Genomic DNA, 20,585 nt, shown 5'->3' on the forward strand with positions numbered 1-20,585 from the left:
CGTGGGGGGCTGCTTTGAGAAGAGCAAAAATAATCTTTTCCCGACTCGAAAAATCATAAAAAGAAAAATACCCTTCTAGCAAATTTAACCATTTATCTACGGCATCTGCATCTATTTGACCCTCGAAGATGGGGATTTCAAAATTAACTTGTACCTTAAAGGGTGTGGCATTTCTAGAGTAGTTGTTCGAAGCTGATGCGTCGCCTCTAGGTAGCCGTTGAAGGATCTAGGAAAAGTTGTCCATCATCGCGTTCCTTTATCGCTAGAGGGCTTCTTTGAGCAAGATTTTGATAGGATCCCCTGCCCCCTCATCTTTCTTTTCATCCACCATGGGAGGCTATCGGGATTTGCGAGGCTGTTCTTGCAAAGATTCGACCAATTCAAGCCCTAACTCCTTATATCCCGACCTTGTTGGGGACATGCAAAGAAAGACAGAGAAAGAGCAAACCGCTCTGATACCACTGATCCGGATTTAAATAGGAATGCAACAAATTATAGAGATAACCATAAATATAGAGATCCAGTGGAAATAATACTTCATTTCATTACTATAAAATACTGAAACATGCTTACAAACCGAAATGGAAATAAACCAGCTAGGGCGATGGTAACTTATCTCTGAGAAGAGATGTGGTGGCTACATGCCTCTGAACTGTGTTACAATGAGGCTCGAAGGCCTATTTGTTGTTGGGAAACAATGGAAAACCCTAAACATCCAAAAACCTAACACTAGAAGATGAAACGCCACACTGTGGGCCCCATTTAGGTAAATTGGTACATCAACTTCTCGGGGTCGTAACTTTGGCATACGATCTCCATTTGATGTGCAAAATATCTCATTAGAAAGATCTATCTGAGAACTACAACTTTGGGAAGAGCAACATCGGTCCATGGACCCATGTTGCTCCCAGTTTTCCAAAAAAACGTCGCTTATGGCCTCAAAACAGCTCCAAAAGTTCAGGACCCAAAAAACTGCTAAAAATAGTAAACTATGCTACAATTAAGGAAACTGAAAAGCTGAAAGAAACAATGGTGGGGGTCCAGGTGGACTTGGCAGGTGACCACCAATATCCACCTGGATCAACTTTGTCCTAAATTTAAATTGAATCATTTAACATTTTATTTATTTATTTATTTATTTATTACTTCATGTTTGCCCTACATCCTCTACTGAACTAGTATAAACAACAGGCATCGAAATTTTTCACAACAGCCGGGAAATCTCAAGGAATCTCTACCATTTTTCCCACTTTCGGAACCAAGCATAAGCCTCATAGATCTGTATCCTAGCCCAAGGCTCGCGCCTGGCTCATACCTCATCTACCCCAAGGCAGGCATCCAGTCCCAGTACTCAATGGCTTTGGGCATCTCGCAAGGCTTGCCCACTCCCTCCACACCTACTAAGATGCACAACCTCAGGCATCAAAGTCCTTACACCTCCACCAGACTTCGGCATCCCAATACAATACCAGGCACCTAGCCTACAATATTAGGCACTTGGCCTCCTCAAGATGGTCCCATAGCCCCTCAAGAGCTATCCATCAAGCGTTATACAATACAAAGAAACCACTGTCATATGTAGTGTTGATTGAGTTTGTCCCCTGTTTAGTCAATTTAGTATGACCTAAATTGCTACATTAATTATCAATCCGGAAGTCGTAAACTGATGAAGTGTGACGCACTATATGTGCAAGACAACCTCTTTCTTACTTTTTATTGTTTTCAATTTTATTTTGTTTTGGGGTTTTGTCTTTGTTTGTCTCCTAATGCCAATGGAAATCCTATTCCTAAGTTTTAAGAATACTTTAGAAGGCAAGTATGGATATAGATTCAAGACAAGGTTTTATGTCCCTTATGATAACTTCCAGAGCTTAACACTTCAAAGGATCTCAAAACATACTAGTGATAAAATGAGTACTTGAACAGGAATGTAAATGTGCAGTGATTCAAATCAAACAAATGATGAAATACTGATCATGAAATCATTGTCTCTGCTGCTCATCTAAATACAGAAATAAAAGTTAAACTACTGCACTCAAACCAACCAAAAATTGTAGACTAATGAAAGTAAGATTAATTGACTTCACTTATAATCCGATAGCTCGCCAAGTAGCTTTTCGAGGTTAATCCATGGCTCCGGAGATAATGTCAAATAACATGAAGAATTGATATCTAAACTACCTACTTGCAAATGAAAGTAAAATCAAGTCACTCCACTTATAATCCGATAGCTCGCCAAGTAGATTTTCGCGGTTAAGCCATGGCTCTGAAGATAACATCAATAACATGAAGAACCTGATATCTAATTGCAGAAATGAAAGTAAAATCAAATCACTTCACTCATAATCCGATAGCTCGTCAAGTAGCTTTTCGGGGTTAAGCCATGGCTTTGGAGATAACGTCAAATGACATGAAGAACCTAATATCTAATTGTAGAAATGAAAGTAAAATCAAATCACTTCACTCATAATCTGATAGCTCGCCAAGTAGCTTTTCGGGGTTAAGCCATGGCTCTAGAGATAACGTCAAATGACATGAAGAATTTGATATCTAAACTAACAACAACAAATAAATAAGACTGAAATTAAAGCATAACTGAAATTGAAAATCTAAAAAAACAAAGTCAGCAGAGAGGCCAATCACATGTCACTATTTGATGCAAAAAATTATATGAAAACGCTCGAGCATAACCTATCCTGAAACACACTGATTAGTGTTAGCAAAATATACAGTGCTGGAAAATCATGTACAGGAATGAAACGTTAACACCATAAATGAATTATGAAATATATGCACAGGTGAACAAGCTATGAAATATTTACAATGGAAATAAGAAAACGATACATGAAGACTTTACAAAAATAAAGAAACAAAACATTAGCCAGCAGGGGCCCTCTACACGGCCTTTGGTTAATACGCTGTCAACTCAAGATTATGCTCAAACAGTCATAAGAAACAGAATCTTTATATTGCAAAACAGAGGAAGTATCCGCTCATTACAACAGCAAGACTAGTGCTACAACAACAATATAAAAACTAACAGCAAGACTATCAAGACTAGCTACATGCGTTTGCAAACGCGTTATTTATAGAGGAAATTACATAACTATTTTTTCTATGAAAAACCTTCAGTAGAGGACACGTAAAAAGACAGAACCCATGAGCTTAGCATCTTGGTTGCCATGATCATTCAATCTACAAAAGGTGGATGTTGGATTTGCATCATGGAGACGGTCTACAGCTATCAAAAGGGATCCACGGATCTAGGAACGGTCTCGGACCTTTCACTTGCTGAAAACAGAGACCTGTTTGTTGTAGGACTCCTTATTTGACCGTCGTTTGACCAAGGCTTTCCTTTACGAATTTGGCTAAACAGATAGGACTTGGTCCATGTCCAGATCATTCCTGAACTGCCCACGTGCCTCGTTTTACTTTCCGACACCTGTAACCTAGAGATCAATAAAAACAGTTGCGGAGTCAGCTGCAAAAAGTGGCTGCATTCTGCAGCTAATGAACAAAATCTAAGTCAAATAGCAAACACAAAAATATAGTTATAAAACCACTTAAATGCACTCTTATAATCAATATGTAATGATCTTTGATAGCTTATGAGGCACTGGTGAGGGGAAAAAGGTCTAGGAAAGTATGTAGAAGAGAGGTAGTTTTAGGGCTCAACATACCCCCACTGTGAAGGTGTTGCATGTCCTCATGCAACCAAAACTGTGACCATCCTCCCTTTAGTTCATTTGTTCTGAGACCTCTGCTAATACATCCAGCCTTCTTTTCTTCTTCCTTGGTACCACTGTCATCCTAGGCTTCCTCATTAGGCACCTGTATTTGAGGTTGATAAGAGCTCTACTCAACCTCCTGCTCTTTTTCTTCAATTTCCTATTTTTCTTCTGCCACAGCCCAAGATGCAACATGGTGTTGTTGTGGATAATTTTATCCAACCTGCTCTGTTCTTTCAATGTTTCATTTTCTCTTTGGATGTGTCTATTCAAGACTTCCAGTTCAAAAACTTCATGTTTTAGTGATTGGATTAAAACTTCCTACGCTGTATTAGGCTAAGTAGATGAAGTGCCTTGATCTGTTGTAGTCTTCTCCAATGATTCAATAAAATCATACATTTCTTGCTGGGTTGGATCTATTTCAAGTGTAGCCTTTCTTGGACTGACCCCAAAATCTTGTTGAGAAGGACTAATCTCAAAATCCGGTTGAGAAAAAGGAGAATGTTGCGGGCTATGGCCAGGAGGGATTGCTGGAGACTGTTTTGGTGTTTCCCCTCCTAAGTTTACGAAGTGGGCCCCTTTAGTTTGTACTTTCTTCAGTTTACCTTTAAGTCTGGAGCTCCTCCTTAGATTCTGTGAGCTGATGTCTCCTTTCTCTACACTCTGTTTTTCTTTCCCTTTTCCCTTTGTTGTAGCTGATTGTTCCTTAAGGTAGATTAGTCTTTTAGAAAGTATTTGATCCTCTTCTGAGGAAGGTTCTGGGGTTTGATAGGCAGCTTCAATATTTCTTTTCCCCTTTAGTTTTCCTTGCTTCCTAACCTCAGTTCTTTCTTTCCTACTTTCAGACAGCTTCTCTTCCTTACTAGTTTCTTTAGCTATGTTAGTAGGAGTATCCTGAATGTTCACACTTGTTTTCCTTCTCCTACTTTTCCTTGCTGAGCTACTTTCAGGTGTTTCAGGTGGGTCCTGAAAGAAGTTTCTAATCAAGAACTGTTCCCAAGTGTCCTTTCTTTCCTTCAATTGTTTTTCAATCATAATTTTAACAAGGCCGTGATGGTAAAGGTGAGGCTCTACGCCATCCAGATTCTTTTTTACAGTTGTGGACATCTTTTTTAGGCTACTCAATAGGAAATAAGGAAAATTGATGGTTTGATTTTCCAGAAAATTCATTAGTAACCTGATGTGGTACATGTACATGGACCCAAACCATCCTTCACATGTAATAAACTTCTGAATTATCAATAATAAACTAGTCCACTTTTCCTCTAGAGCAGAGACAGGGATTCCACGTTTGAAAATGGTTATATCCATACCTGGATTACGCAAAATAATCCTCCAAGCCCTCTCATCAAAGTCTTTGTTTTTGAACCACCATTCCCCCTCCTGTGGGAGCTCCGTTGCTGCTGCAATGGATGCCTCTGTGACTGAAAATTTGAGATCTCCAACCTCAACTTCCACGCCATTAAAAGACCTTGCAAATGTCTTCGTGACTTCTTTATTGTGACCTCTGAATTTCTGGATAAATTGCAGCCACCGTGCCTTCCTTAATATGCTTTTTAATTGTGGATAACCCTCCATGAATTTAGGCCCGTCTGGCTCTGTTCTTACCAGAAGGCCCATTCCTTCCTCCTGCCTTAAAAATACCTCTGTGGGTGATCGACTATGAGTGTTAGATTGACAGAGATGGAAATGTTGTGTGAATAGAAGATGGAGAAGGATTGTGGAGCAAACCGGTAGTTGTAAAACAAAAGATCACAGGACATGCAGTGAAATGAGTTCACGGAGCGGAGGCTTGTATAAACAAGCCAGTACTAACAAACGCAACTTCAATGGGAGAGTATGGAAACAGAGTGAGTCTAGCAGAGCTTTGAATTAAAAGGCTGCGGAGTGGACGTTAGCAAGTTCATAAAACGATTGCGGATTGTGCGGCAGAGAAGAGTTGTGGTCAAATAGATTACGTCTTCATAATTACCCGGTTCAATAGGTGGAATGTAGACGTACAATTAAGTACAAGTTAGATTCGGAGGCGGATCATGAGGCCGTTAGAAATTGATGTGGAGTTCGTGGTGGAATTATGCAAAGGTCATGGAGGAGTTATGAAAGCTATCAATGCGAATCATTACACATAATGGAGCCGGTGGTTTCACAACTATATAGATTATGTGCTTTAAAATGCTATTTGAAATGAATTTTGCTCATACCTTAGAATCTTACCACTTCCGTCCACTTGACCTTTGATTGACTACTTCTTGTTGGTGCTTTAGGTGCTAACATTTTCAAAATATCTTCCTCTTCCATTCCTGCGTTTGGTTTTTATCATTATTTGGCTAACATCTAACTGTCAATGCTGAGTAACAGAGTATTAGCTGAGGAATCAATATTCAGTTGCAGAATCAGAATTCAGTTGCGGAAACTGACACAGTGAACATATGACTGAATGGAGATGGATGGAAATGAATGATGATTGAATGAATGATATATGAAAACTGGACATGAAAGGACTTTTATTGGTGAAATGTGATGATGAAATGGAATGAAGTGAAGTGAAATGACATGAAATGGAACAACTATGAATGAAATGAGAGGGATTTTCTTTTTGGAAAATATAGGGCGTCAGAAGTTTCTGATTTTCACCCTGTATTTTCTGTATAAGACTGCCAATCAGTGATTGGTTTTCAGGCTTATGCAAATTATTATTTTTTTAATTTTTTTTATTTTTTTTATCAAGAAACAATAAAAAGAACAAAGGCTAGGCTGGTGAAGAAGAAAGATTCTTCTTCACCAGCCTTATTGCAGAATTATCTTGAAAGATTTTGACAAATTCCTCCTTTGAGAGTGGCTTATGATAGATCTTCAATATGTGACCATTCACAATGAGAGGAGTTTGATACTCATCAATGGTTTTGATTCTTACCGCTCCATTACTAAAGACTTTTTCAATCTCGTATGGCCCAAGTCAATGAGTCTGAAATTTACCTTTGAAATCTTTGAACTTGGAATCAAATAGCAATGCCCAATCTCCTTCTTGAAACTTTTTCTCTTGATGTATTTGTCATGCCATTTAGCTCTTTGATATTGAACTAGATCAGTTCTTAGGATTGCTTCTTGTTTGATCTCATCTAGTTCATTCAACTGCTCCATTCTATGCTTTTGAGCTTCTAATAGATCCATTCCCAATTGAACTACCATCTTGAAGGTTCTAACTTGGAACTCAATGGGTATCAGAACTTCTTTCCCATAAACAAGTTCATAGGGAGAATGTCCTGTTGTGTTCCTCCATGTAGTTTTGTAGGCCCATAAGGCTTCAGGAAGCCTTTCTGCCCAATCTCTTCTGTGTAGATGAACAGTCTTGGTAATGATGCCTTCAATAACTTTGTTTGTGGACTCCACTTGACCATTTGCTTGTGAATGGTAAGGAGTAGACTTTATGTGTTTGACCTTGCACTCTTCCATCAGCTTCTCCACCAGTTTGGATGTGAATTGACCTCCCTGATCTATCAAAATTTCTCTTGGAACACCAAAGTGAGTAAAAATATCCTCATAAAGAAAACTAACAACTGAGTGCTCAGTAGCAGAAAATAATGCTTTGGCTTCTACCCATTTAGTGACATAATCAGTACATACCAATATATACTTTCTCTGTTTAGATGGTGGATTAATAGGTCCAATAAAGTCTAAAGCCCATTTTTCAAAGGGTTCGATGAGTACCTGTGGTTGTAATGGCATCTCATTTGAGAGGGTAGGCTTCCCTACTCTTTGGCAGTTGTCACATCTTTTGACATATTGTTTTGCATCTTTGAAGAGGGACGACCAATAATATCCTAAAGAAAGGATTTTATAGGTTGTCCTTTTGTCAGCAAAGTGTCCGCCGCATGGTTCATCATGACATGCTTTGAGAATATCAGGCATTTCATCTTCCCTAACACATCTTCTGATCACAAGATCTGGCCCTGTCTTAAACAATTCGTTAGAAATCCATGAATATTTTGAACTCTCCTGAATAATATTTCTTCTTTCACTAGGAAATAAATGTGGAGGTAGTTTCCCTGTAACCAAATAGTTAGCTATATCTGCATACCAAGGAGTCTTAGTAGTTACTGCAAATAAATATTCATCAGGAAACTTGTCCTCTACAAGATAATCTTCTTTAGTATTCTGAATCCTAGACAAGAAATCAGCTATTTTGTTTTGTTTCCCTGGTCTATCTAACACAGTAATATTGAATTCCTGTAAAAGTAGGAGCCACCTTGTAACTCTGCCATTAGTAATGGGTTTGTTCATTAGATATCTAATTGTAGAATGATCAGTATGAATAAAAGTTTCATAGCCTGTTATATAATTTCTAAACTTATTGATTGCATGAACAATAGCTAAGAAATCTTTTTCATTCACAGTGTAATTCAACTCAGTGGGAGTTAAATTTTTACTGGTATAGTAAATGGCATAAGGAACTAAATCTTTTTGTCCCAACACAGCCCCTAGAGATGTATCTGAAGCATCTGTAGAAATATGGAAATGAAGTTTCCAATTTGGTCCTCTCAAGATAGGCGCTTCAGATATTCTTGTTTTCAAAGTTTCAAATGTTGATTAGCAATCAAGACCCCATTTGAATTCACAATCTTTTGTAAGTAGTTTAAAGAGTGGAGATGTTATTTTGGTGAAGTTTTCTATAAATCTTCTATAATATCCAGTAAATCCTAGAAAACTTCTAACATCTTTTTGACAATTTGGAATAGGTAATTTGGAGATGACTTCAACTTTTGATCTATCAACTTTAATCCCATCCCCTGAAATATGATGTCCTAAAACAATACCTTCAATAAACATCATAAAGCATTTTTCATGGCTTAATGAAAGGTTTGTTTCTTTACATCTTATAAGGACTTTTTCCAAATTTTCTAATGCCTCTTCAAATGAATTACCATAAACTATAAAATCATCCATATATACCTCTACACAATCATGGATTAGATCAGAAAAAATTCCTAGTACTGCTCTTTGGAATGTTGTGGGTGCATTACATAATCCAAAAGGAAGCACTCGATAAGCAAAAGTTCCCCATGGACAAGTAAATGTGGTCTTATCCTGATCCTCAGGTGCTACCTGAATTTGATTATAACCACTAAATCTATCCAGAAATGAAAAGTACTTTTTGCATGCTCATGTATCTAATACTTGATCGATAAAGGGCAAAGGAAAGTGATCCTTCAAAGTTGCTTTATTCAATTCCATGTAATCAATGCACACTCTCCATTTACCATTCTTTTTGGGTACTATAACCAAAGGAGAAACCCATCGGCTATCTGAAATTGGGTAAATGAAGTTTACATTGAGTAGTTTTTGGAGCTCTTCTTTCACAATCTCCCTAAGATTTGGATTCATCCTTCTCTGAGGTTGTCTGATTGGTCTACTGTTTTCCTCGATATAGATATGATGGATGCAAGTCTTAGGGTCAATACCTTTCATATCAGTATACTCCCATGCAAATGCAGCAGAGTGTTTTTGCAAGATTCTGGTTAGCTCTTCCTATTGTGACTTTTCCAAATTTTTGTTGATATTCAATGTTTTACCTGGAAAAATTTCAACGGTAGAACTACCAAACTCTTCCATAGAGTAAAGAGACATTTGCCTTGATGACAAATATTCAATATCATAATCTAACTGAAATTGTGTGTGGTCATATTCTGAAGATGTTTCAAAATTTTCTAATGTGTTCAAAATTTGACTATCTTCACTAATTTCAGAGATAGTAAAGACAGGTTGTATAATATCTTCATCATCGACCCATTCATTGTCTCCTACTTCTGTAATTGATTTTGCTGGAGGATACAAATTGAATTTCTTTGTCGAACTACCATCCGAAATGTACATATCCCCATATCTACAACTAATGAAATCATCAACTATGGCTAGCCAAGGTCTTCCTAAGATGAGTGGGTGCCCTCCTAGATTACTCTTGGGAGTCAAAATCATGAAGTCTACTAGATATTCCCAAGAATCTAAGGAAACTAAAATATCTTCTAATACACCATCTAGTTTGATTATTGATCTATCTGCAAGTTGCAGTAAGGTGGGTGTAAAAAGAAGATTAGGAAATTTAAGTTGTTCCATAGTCTGTCTACTCATAATGTTTATAGTAGCCCCTAAGTCAATCAAAGTATTTGGAATTTCTATCCCATTTATGTGTGTCTTGACAATTGGACTACCTGGATCCACATATTTTTGCATGGTAATCCTTCCCATCATGATATCTGCAATTTTTCCTACCAGGTGGATTCTTTTTGTATCTCTTGGTTTCCTACCTGGTCTTTTGACACTCAACTCCTTTATTGTTTTTGCTAGAATAGGAATCTCTCTAATGGCTTGTAGCAAGGGAATCTTGATATAGACATTCTTTAATTCATCTAGAAAATCATAGTCAGGCAACAAGATTTGTGTTTCCACCCCTTTGTCAATTTGTAGTCTTTTAGGGAAAGGAGGCGTGGATGAAGATGCAGGTTGCTCAACTATAGGAGTTGTGGGGGTTGACTCTTTTTCTTTTTCTTTTTGAATGATTGGGTTTTGAAGAGATACTTCCTCAGAACCTTTATTGACTTTAAGAGAATCCTCCTCAGAGGCATCTTGCTCTTGAACATCTATAGAAGGTCTTTTTAAAACTCTACCAGATCTGAGTTGAACATCATTAAGAGGAACAATCATATAGGTAGGAAATTGTTGTCCTTCTACCATGTAAGAATTCTGCGGATTTTTTTTGTTGGGATTTGGTAATGGCTAGGCTGGTAGTTGATTTGTACTTTGTTGAAATGGAAGCAAGAGCTGGGAATTTGGATTTTTTTGAGAAGGTTGTTGTTGTGGAAATGGCAATGAAAGTTGTGAGTTCTGATTTGGAAGTTGCGGATTTTGTTGTTGATTTTGAAAAGATGGAGGGTATTGATAAAATTGAGCAAATATCCCATAAGGATTTTGCACCCCTTGTGCCCATGATTGGTATGGATTTTGAGGTTGGGGCCAAGGTTGTTGCCAAGAATTCCAATTTGGCGGGAGCTGAAAATTCATAGGATTGTTAAATCCTTGATTTTGTTGCCCTTGCCAAGGTCTTCTTGAAACAAAACAAAGGGATTCTACTGAATTTGGATCTTCCTAAAAGACAGCTTTGAGCCCAGGAATTGAAGGACAATCCTTGGTCTCATGACTTTCTAAGCAAATCATACATGTTTCTACAACTTTTGCATCCAAGGGGCATTCCCTTAGAGCATGTTTCTTTCTACATTTTGGGCAAAAGATGGCCAAGGCATCAGCTTCTGCTTTCTGCTTGTTTTGAATTTTAAGGGTGTCTAGTTGTTCACTAAGGCTCCCTAGAATATCAGTTTTGAACTCATCAAGCATATTGCCAATCTCTACCCTACTTACTGATCCAGTTGCAGATTTGTTTTCTCTAATAAGAGAAGGATCTCTAGGCCCTTTTCCAATTTTAGATTTTCCCCTTGAGAGATGGACACATAGTTCTGCTATGTCACGAAGTGGAAGTTGAGAAATGTCTCCCTTCCCCATCATGTTTAAAATATCTATCCATTCATCTCTAATGGCTTTCAGTAGAAGGGATTTCAAGGTTTCCTCATCTAAATTACTCATTTTCGCTCTCTTTAAGTTGTATTGAAATCTTTCAAGTAAATCCTCCAAGTTCTCATCTTCTTTTTGCATCATTTTGAATACCTCATCCTTATGATTAGTGGGCATACAATAATCCAAGTATCTATCCAAAAATGTTTGTTTCATATCATTCCAAGTCCTAATAGATTGAGTGACTAATCCCATGAACCATTTCAAAGCAGCTCCTTTCAATGTTGAAGGAAACAGTTTGAGTTTTTGAGAGTCTTCCATATAGTCATAGGTTCAGCACAAGACTTCAAACTCAAATAGAAATGTTTCAAGATCCTCACTTCGCAACCCATAAAAGTTTGGGAGGACAGATGGTGAAATATTTTTCATGGTTGTGTGGGTTTCCTCATCGGCTATAGGGAATCAAAATGAGTCATCTCCTTCCCTATTTCCCCCAATATTACCTCTACCTCCTCCATTGCTACCTCCATTATTTTCCCTTCCTCTACCTCTACCCCCTCCTCCAAATCCATATACTACTTCTTCTGTCATGATAGTTTCCTCAGTGTCTTCTGGTTCTTCTATTAATGGCTGACAAGAGAGAGTTTCTCCCTTTCCTTATTCTTTAGGTGATTCTACTTCTTTGATTACAATATGTTCCCCTGTAGAAGTGAAGAAAGGTTCTTCTCCCAGGATTTAGTAGATAGTGTGGGAGAATCTTCTAATTCAGCTGCTGCCCCTTGAATTCCAAGAATCCTAAGGCTGGGAGTATGAGTCTGGGATGGAGGTGTATCTTGTCTATGCCTTGAAGTATTTGGAGTTGTGAAAATCGAACTTTTGGCCCTAGCTATGAACCTTCCCCTAGAATCTCTTGCTCTATGCATGTCATTTTTTATAATAAAAAAATATTCAGGCTAATAATTCTCTTTCTGATCTTCCAGATCACACTAGGTGCAAGAAGAGAGCATACTCAAGAAACTATTGAACTAATAACTCTCTTTTTTGATCCTCAAGATCACCCTAGGTGCAAGAGGAGAGCATACTTCAAGAAGTTATCAATTTTTCCCTCTCTTTTTTTTTGTAAGAGATCAACTACCTAGTTACACTTCCTTGGCAACAGCGCCAAAATGTTTAGTCAATTTAGTATGGCCTAAATTGCTACATTAATTATCAATCTAGGAGTCGTAAACTGATGAAGTGTGATGCACTATATGTGCAAGACAACCTCTTTCTTACTTTTTATTGTTTTCAATTTTATTTTGTTTTGGGGTTTTGTCTTTGTTTGTCTCCTAATGCCAATGGAAATCCTATTCCTAAGTTTTAAGAATACTTTAGAAGGCAAGTATGGATATAGATTCAAGACAAGGTTTTATGTCCCTTATGATAACTTCAAGAGCTTAACACTTCAAAGGATCTCAAAACATACTAGTGATAAAATGAGTACTTGAACAAGAATGTAAATGTGCAGCTATTCAAATCAAACAAATGATGAAATACTAATCATGAAATCATTGTCTCTGCTGCTCATCTAAATACAGAAATAAAAGTTAAACTATTGCACTCAAACAAACCAAAAATTGCAGACTAATGAAAGTAAGATCAATTGACTTCACTTATAATCCGATAGTTTGCCAAGTAGCTTTTCGGGGTTAAGCCATGGCTCCGGAGATAACATCAAATAACATGAAGAATTGATATCTAAACTACCTACTTGCAAATGAAAGTAAAATCAAGTCACTCCACTTATAATCCGATAGCTCGCCAAGTAGCATTTCAAGGTTAAGCCATGGCTCTGGAGATAAAATCAATAACATGAAGAACCTGATATCTAATTGTAGAAATGAAAGTAAAATCAAATCACTTCACTCATAATCCGATAGCTCACCAAGTAGCTTTTCGTGGTTAAGCCATGGCTCTGGAGATAACGTCAAATGACATGAAGAACCTGATATCTAATTGCAAAAATGAAAGTAAAATCAAATCACTTCACTCATAATCCGATAGCTCGCCAAGTAGCTTTCGGGGTTAAGCCATGGCTCTGGAGATAACGTCAAATGACATGAAGAATTTGATATCTAAACTAACTAACAACAACAAATAAATAAGACTAAAATCAAAGCATAACTGAAATTGAAAAGCTAAAAAAACAAAGTCAGCAGAGAGGCCAATCACATGTCACTATTTGATGCAAAAATTATATGAAAACACTCGAGCATAACCTATCCTGAAACACACTGATCAGTGTTAGCAAAAATATACAGTGCTGGAAAATCATGTACAGGAATGAAACGTTAACACCATAAATGAATTATGAAATATATGCATAGGTGAACAAGCTATGAAATATTTACAATGGAAATAAGAAAACGATACATGAAGACTTTACAGAAATAAAGAAACAAAACCTCAGCCAGCAGGGGCCCTCTGCACGGCCTTTGGTTAATACGCTGTCAACTCAAGATTACGCTCAAACAGTCATAAGAAACAGAGTCTTTATATTGCAAAACAGAGGAAGTATCCTCTCGTTACAACAGCAAGACTAGTGCTACAGCAACAGTATAAAAACTAACAGCAAGACTATCAAGACTAGCTACATGCGTTTGCAAACGCGTTATTTATAGAGGAAATTACATAACTGTTTTTTCTATGAAAAACCTTCAGCAGAGGACACGTAAAAAGACAGAACCCGTGAGCTTAGCATCTTGGTTGCCATGATCATTCAATATACAAAAGGTGGATGTTGGATTTGCGTTGTGGAGACGGTCTATAGCTGTCAAAAGGGATCCACAGATCTAGGAACGGTCTCGGACCTTTCACGTGCTGAAAACAGAGACCTGTTTGTTGTAGGACTCCTTATTTGACCGTCGTTTGACCAAGGCTTTCCTTTACGAATTTGGCTGAACAGATAGGACCTGGTCCATGTTCAGATCATTCCTGAACTGGCCACATGCCCGTTTTACTTGTCGACACCTGTAACCTAGATATCAATAAAAACAGCTGCAGAATCACGAGTCAGCTGCGAAAAGTCACTGCATTCCGCAGTTGATGAACAAAATCTAAGTCAAATAGCAAACACAAAAATATAGTTAGAAAACCACTTAAATGCACTCTTATAATCAATATGTAATGATCTTTGATAGCTTATGAGGTACTGGTGTGGGGAAAAAGGTCTAAGAAAGTATGTAGAAGAGAGGTAGTTTTAGGGCTCAACATCCCCAACCCATATGGTGCTACATACTCTCCCTCGCAGATATGGGCTCCTACGAGATCATCAAATAAACTGGCCCTCTCGGCCCATTTGTGGATTCCATGTCCATCACCACATCTCAACATACATCCAATGCATTAGCAATAACCATAGTATCATAGAAAATAATCCACATGTCAAGTCTCGCATGTCATAATGAGAACATAACATCGTTTTTATCGCGAAATTCTGCATGTCATAAATCTACATACAAATACCACATGCTTCACATCATAATATCCTCCTAAGTTATAACATCAACATTCAACCTCAAGACGTATCATCACATAATAAATGAACCACATGTTAATATACCACAACATAACATCCTAATCCCTATGCATATCATAATCTTCATAAGCATACATCATCATTACTGTAACAACCATATAAATAAGAACCACATGTGCATCATTATCCTCATACCATCATATCATGAAACCTCATCCAACATTATAATCAACGACCCTATTTTGACATAAAAGTTAACTAAACCATAATTGAAATCATAGTGCACGATTTAGATGTATCAATACAATTTAAACAATAAGACATGATCTAGATGCTCCGTAAAAGTATCTACCTTAGCTAAATTATGCACTCCTATCTAGTTCATCACACAATTTAATCAAATAGATAAGGGAAATCATTAAAAATAACATATGCATCTTCCCACGTCGCTGACCCTGGGCTATATTGGTCCCACTAGGCCTTGACTTGCTAAAACTCACAATTCCTAAGTCAACAAACCTGACAACCCAGTATACAAAATGGTTCGACCGAAAGGACTCCCTCCTTAGAAATTCACGGAATCCTTTTTCTTGGTGTCCTTGTGGTCTCAGCCCAACTTGATATTTCAAACACTCCCTTCTATAATGTGGAACCCCACATTCCCAACATTCTAATTGACATTGATCCCCTATCTGTCCTTTTCCTTGGCCACCAAATCCTCTACCCCCACCATTAGTTCTTCTCAAGTAGGGTTGACCCCTACGTCCTCATGGAGGCAGCCCAAAAGTTTCACTAGCAATCCGGGCAACATTGTTTTGTCTTCCCTGGAATCCATATGGGTGCCCCCTTGATCTATTTACCCTCATTGTGGGGTGTTCCTTCTCTGTATTTCCATCAGCCACCATTTTCTTTTTCATATTTATCATCCTCAGGACTTGTTTGGCTAAACTAGTGGTTTTTGACATAGTGGTGGGTTTCCACATGGCAACTTCTACTCGGACCAAAGGATCGAGCCCATGCAAGAATATTTCATCTTGACGTTTATCATCTGCCATATAGTCCACATGATGGACCAACACATAGAATTCAACTTCATAGTCTTCGATAGATCTACCATTCTGTCGCACTGCATGGAAAGCCCCTACTTGTTGGTGTTTGTACTCCTCTGATAGGTACCTGGTTCTGAAGGCTTCCTCAAACATTTCCCAAGTAACTTGCAATGGGGTGACTTGCATCTTTGTTTCCTCATTTACCCACCATAATAGAGCTTCTCCTTTTAGTAGACTCATTGTTATTTGGGCCTTTTCCCTTGAAGTATATGCCTTAAAATTAAGTTCTCTCTTGACACTAATTACCCACGCTTCTGCTTTTGAACCCCCATCTTGACCTGTGAACTCTGGTAATTTGGTTTTTTGGACTTCTTTCATAATATCGAGGTTTTTTTTGTCTATCTTTAGCATTGAACTGAGAATTTAAGTCTTGTCTCTATTTTTTTTCCAACTCCCTTCCTTTACCTTGATCATTTCTTTGACCTTGACCTTGGCTTGTGACCCAATCGTTAAAGATATTTGTCATTTCCCCAAGGGAATGTAATATAGCTTGTTCAGCTGGGGTTGCAATCTCTGTAGTGGCAGGACATGGGGTTTCCACCTCAAGGGTGACTTAGGTTTGTCTTCGACGCTTAAGAGCCATGAACTCCCCTGTATCGAGCCAAGTTTGGATTCCACATCACTTCTGATATTACATTTATCTAATACAACATTACATAACAAAATTCACTCTTACACAAAATAACACATTGCGAAAAAATAAATAACCATACAATCATAATACTTAATTTAAACTCATAAGATTAAATAATAAATAAATATACTAAAAAGTTATCTATTTATAAATTTTATTACAAAATTACATTTTAAAACCTAAATAATAAATAAACAATAAGGAACTATTAGCTTATAAATTTTATCACTAAATTCTAATTTAAAACTAACTTTACAACATAACTATAATTCATTATAAATTTCAATAATATAAAATAAAAAAAAAATGTCAACGCATCTATTATCTATATAATATACATCAAGAATATCACATTTTACCTTATACCACATAATTGTTGATATATTATTTTTAGACATTTTTTTCAGTGGGGGAAGAGCATCCCCGCTGAAAAAGCACCATTTACATATAATCGCCGAAGCGAGAAGATACAACAGCGGAAGCTGCGAAGTGAAATTGGGAACGGAGCCAATCCATCACATCAATCACAATAACCAAGATACATTCTCAATGAAACATAATAAGCTGCCTGCGCAGCGCCCATACTGGAAATCGATCACCTGAAAATCGTCTACCCCAACCACGTGAACCATGCACTCGATTCTTAGACATACTTCAGGTCAATTCTTTGATTAATAATCAATAGAATAAAAAAGTTCACAACAAATCACACTGAATTGAATTGATTTATAACGTAATCCAAGGCAAAAGAGAATCTTTAATAATTTTATGGTTTCTCAAGCATACAACTAAATACTCATCTCGTTAAAATTTTAAATAGATTGTCATTTCAATTTATAATTTATTGATTTAAACTCAACCTTATTTAAATAAAATATGAATACAAATATCCCACATTTTGAGCTTCTATTTCACGAGGAACTTCCATTTTATTACTTGTCCACTTTTCATGAGGAACTTCCGATTTTGAGGAGGTTATTTTATTTAATTAATCGGACTTTAGGCCAGTTGCTAGAGTGAAGGAACGTAGCCGGAAGAGAAATTCTCGAAGTTGTTTTTTGTTTTGGGGGGGTGGGGGTGAAAATGTAAAGTATGCATGGATGCAATATCATGTATATAATGTCAATGGTATAAAGGTTCATGCCAACCAGGAGTGCACCAATTTTAATTTTATAATTTTATATATTATTTTAAATGTATTATAGAAAATTAAATTAGTTTTTTTCTAAATTTATTTGATTAAATTTTCAAAAGTCAAATTATTGATAAATTTGATTAAGTATTTTTCTGAAAATTTTGTGTGGAGATCATAAAGAGTCGAAACCAGCTCTGATACCATATGTAACAACCCCGATTTAAGATATACAAATAATTACATCAAATTATATGATTAATAATCAACACAACTATTCCACTAATTAACATAGAATTTTTGAGAAATAGGAGCAAAGACAACTTACCTGTAGCGATGATTCCTTACTTGTAATTTTGGAGTTGAATGTTATTTGAATCCCGCTAACCGCAACAAAATTTTGGGGACGACTCTCCACCCAACCGTAAGCTCAACTACGCATAATCTTTCTATAGATGGCCACCCCTGAGCCCTCAATCAACATACTACTGCTAGGGAATCCTTTGTCTCACAACATTTTTCTCCCAAGGGAATGGATGAAGGAATGATCTCTCATCTTCCTCATTGTCTATTAAATAGACCAAACATTTGAAAGGGAACTATAAGCACACATTCCATGTGTCAACATGCAATTTTATTTTTTTTTGAAGTTTTACTTAAGTTGAATTTTCTTTTAATTTATTTATTTCTTTTTACTTTTTGATAACTTTACTTATTTTTATAGTTCTCTTAGTTAACTCTTTCTTATTTTATTTTACTTTTTGTTAACTTTACTTATTGTTACTATTTTATAGTTTTCTTTTATATATACTTATTTAGAACTTTAGTATTGTTATTTACTATTTTATTTATTTGTTATTAGTATGTTTCTTCATTATTTATTATCTATTTATTATTATTATCTTTTCTTTATTGTTTATTATTTATTTGCTTGTATTTTAATATTATATATATATATAGGAGACATTACAGAGGCGAAACCAATAATGCAGAAAGACAAGATACTAAATTACTACAAGTAATAAGGAATCTAAACACTGATATGGATGATATCAAAGCAAATCATGAAAGATTCATCAAAGCTAGAGAGGAGCAAGAGGAGATCAATGGATACTTGTTAAAGAAGTTGGAAGATGAAAGGGTCAATAAAAAGATTCATAGGAAAATGTATAGAAGTTAATATGTTAGCACCAGAAGCAAAAACAATTCAATGACTTCTAGTGAAAGCCAAACAATTGAATCTAGTGATCAAGACATACATAAATCAAGTAGCAACACTTCCCTACCTAGAAGAAAAAAATCATCCTCTCAGTTACAGGGAGAGTTCAAGAAAATTAGACCCCCCAATTTCGATGGTGAATATGAAGAAGGAGCAGAGGTGTGGCTCCTTAATATGTCTAAATATTTTGAAGTGTACAATTATCCAAGTAATCTTAAGCAAAAGATGGCCACTTATTAGTTGAATGGTAAGGCAACCTTATGTTGGTAAGAAAACAAAGAAATTAAAAGAACTAAAAGCAAGAATTTAACTTGGAAATTGTTCAAAAAAGCATTCAAAAAGAAGTATTTAGCTGAGATATATTTTGATGAAAAGGTTAGGGAATTCCATGAGTTGAAGTTGGGGCAATTTACTATTGATGAGTTTGTTAACAAATTCATGAATTTGTTAAGATATGATCCTTACTTGAAAGAGGAGAAAGAAAAAGTTCAAAGAGATTTGTTAGTTGTCTACCTTTATTATATAGAGAAAGAATTGAATTTTATAAGCCAAAAACAATGGATGGGACCATTATAAAAGTAAAATTGTGTTTCAACTAGAGCAAGAAAAAAGGGGATAGTTATAAAGGATGGGTGTCAAAGAGACCTAAAAATTTTAATAGCAAAAGAAAAAGGTTTAAAAACCCCACTTTCACAAAGAAGTGTGCAAGCATGAAATTACAACAAAAGTTCTAATCCACAGAAAATACTAGATAGAAAGGAGGTGTTGTTGTGAACAACAAAAATTTCAGTGAATCTATGAGACCACCCATAAAATGTTGGAGTTGTGATGAAAATCACCTATGGAGAGACTGTCCACAAAATCCACTAAAGAAGAAGATAGTGGTAAATCAGGTTTGGGAAGCATCAACAGTAAATGGTATAGCATGTAATATACCCAAAATCAACGATGCACTGGATGGAAGCATGCAGATCATCAGTTAACTATGGTTTAAATTCAAGGTAAGATTTCTGATAAAAGTGTATATGTACTTATAGATCTAGGGTCCACCTTGAGTTATGTTTTCCCTATTGTAGTTGAGAAGTGTAAACTTAGAAAGGAAGAACAACATAAACCTTGGTTAGAATAGTTGGCCACGAGAACTAAAAGAAAAGTAACAAAAATAAGTAAGAGTTGCAACTTAGATCTTAATGGAATGAAAATTGTCCTCAATCTGAATATTTTATCATTAGGATATTATGGTATTCTTATAGGAATGAATTTGTTAGAAACACATAAAGTGATATTAAACTGCTTAGAGAACTGCTTTACCTATATTGATGATGGAGTGCTTGCATGGTTCAATGAATTCCAAGGAAAATTTCTGTCAGACTTATGTTGTACAAATAAAAAAATATTTTAGAAAAGGTTGCAAACTGTTTATTGTCCAAGTACAAGATCTATCTGAAATTAAACAATAATCATCATTAGAGAATAAGCTTGTACTTAAACAATTTAAGGATGTATTTCTAGAAGAAATACCAAGACTTCCTCCAAAAAGGGATATTGACTTTACCATTGATCTTATACCTGGTGTTGTTCCAGTTTCCAAGGCCCCATACAAAATGAGTGTATGTGAATGAATGGAGTTGAAGATTCAATTGCAGGAATTATTAGATAAGAAGTACATATGACCAAGTGTAGCTC

The sequence above is a fragment of the Pinus tabuliformis genome, chromosome 8 (genome assembly GCF_031772625.1).
Source record: "Pinus tabuliformis cultivar Carrire ecotype Pingquan chromosome 8, CPIR1, whole genome shotgun sequence".
Lineage (NCBI taxonomy): Eukaryota > Viridiplantae > Streptophyta > Pinopsida > Pinales > Pinaceae > Pinus > Pinus tabuliformis.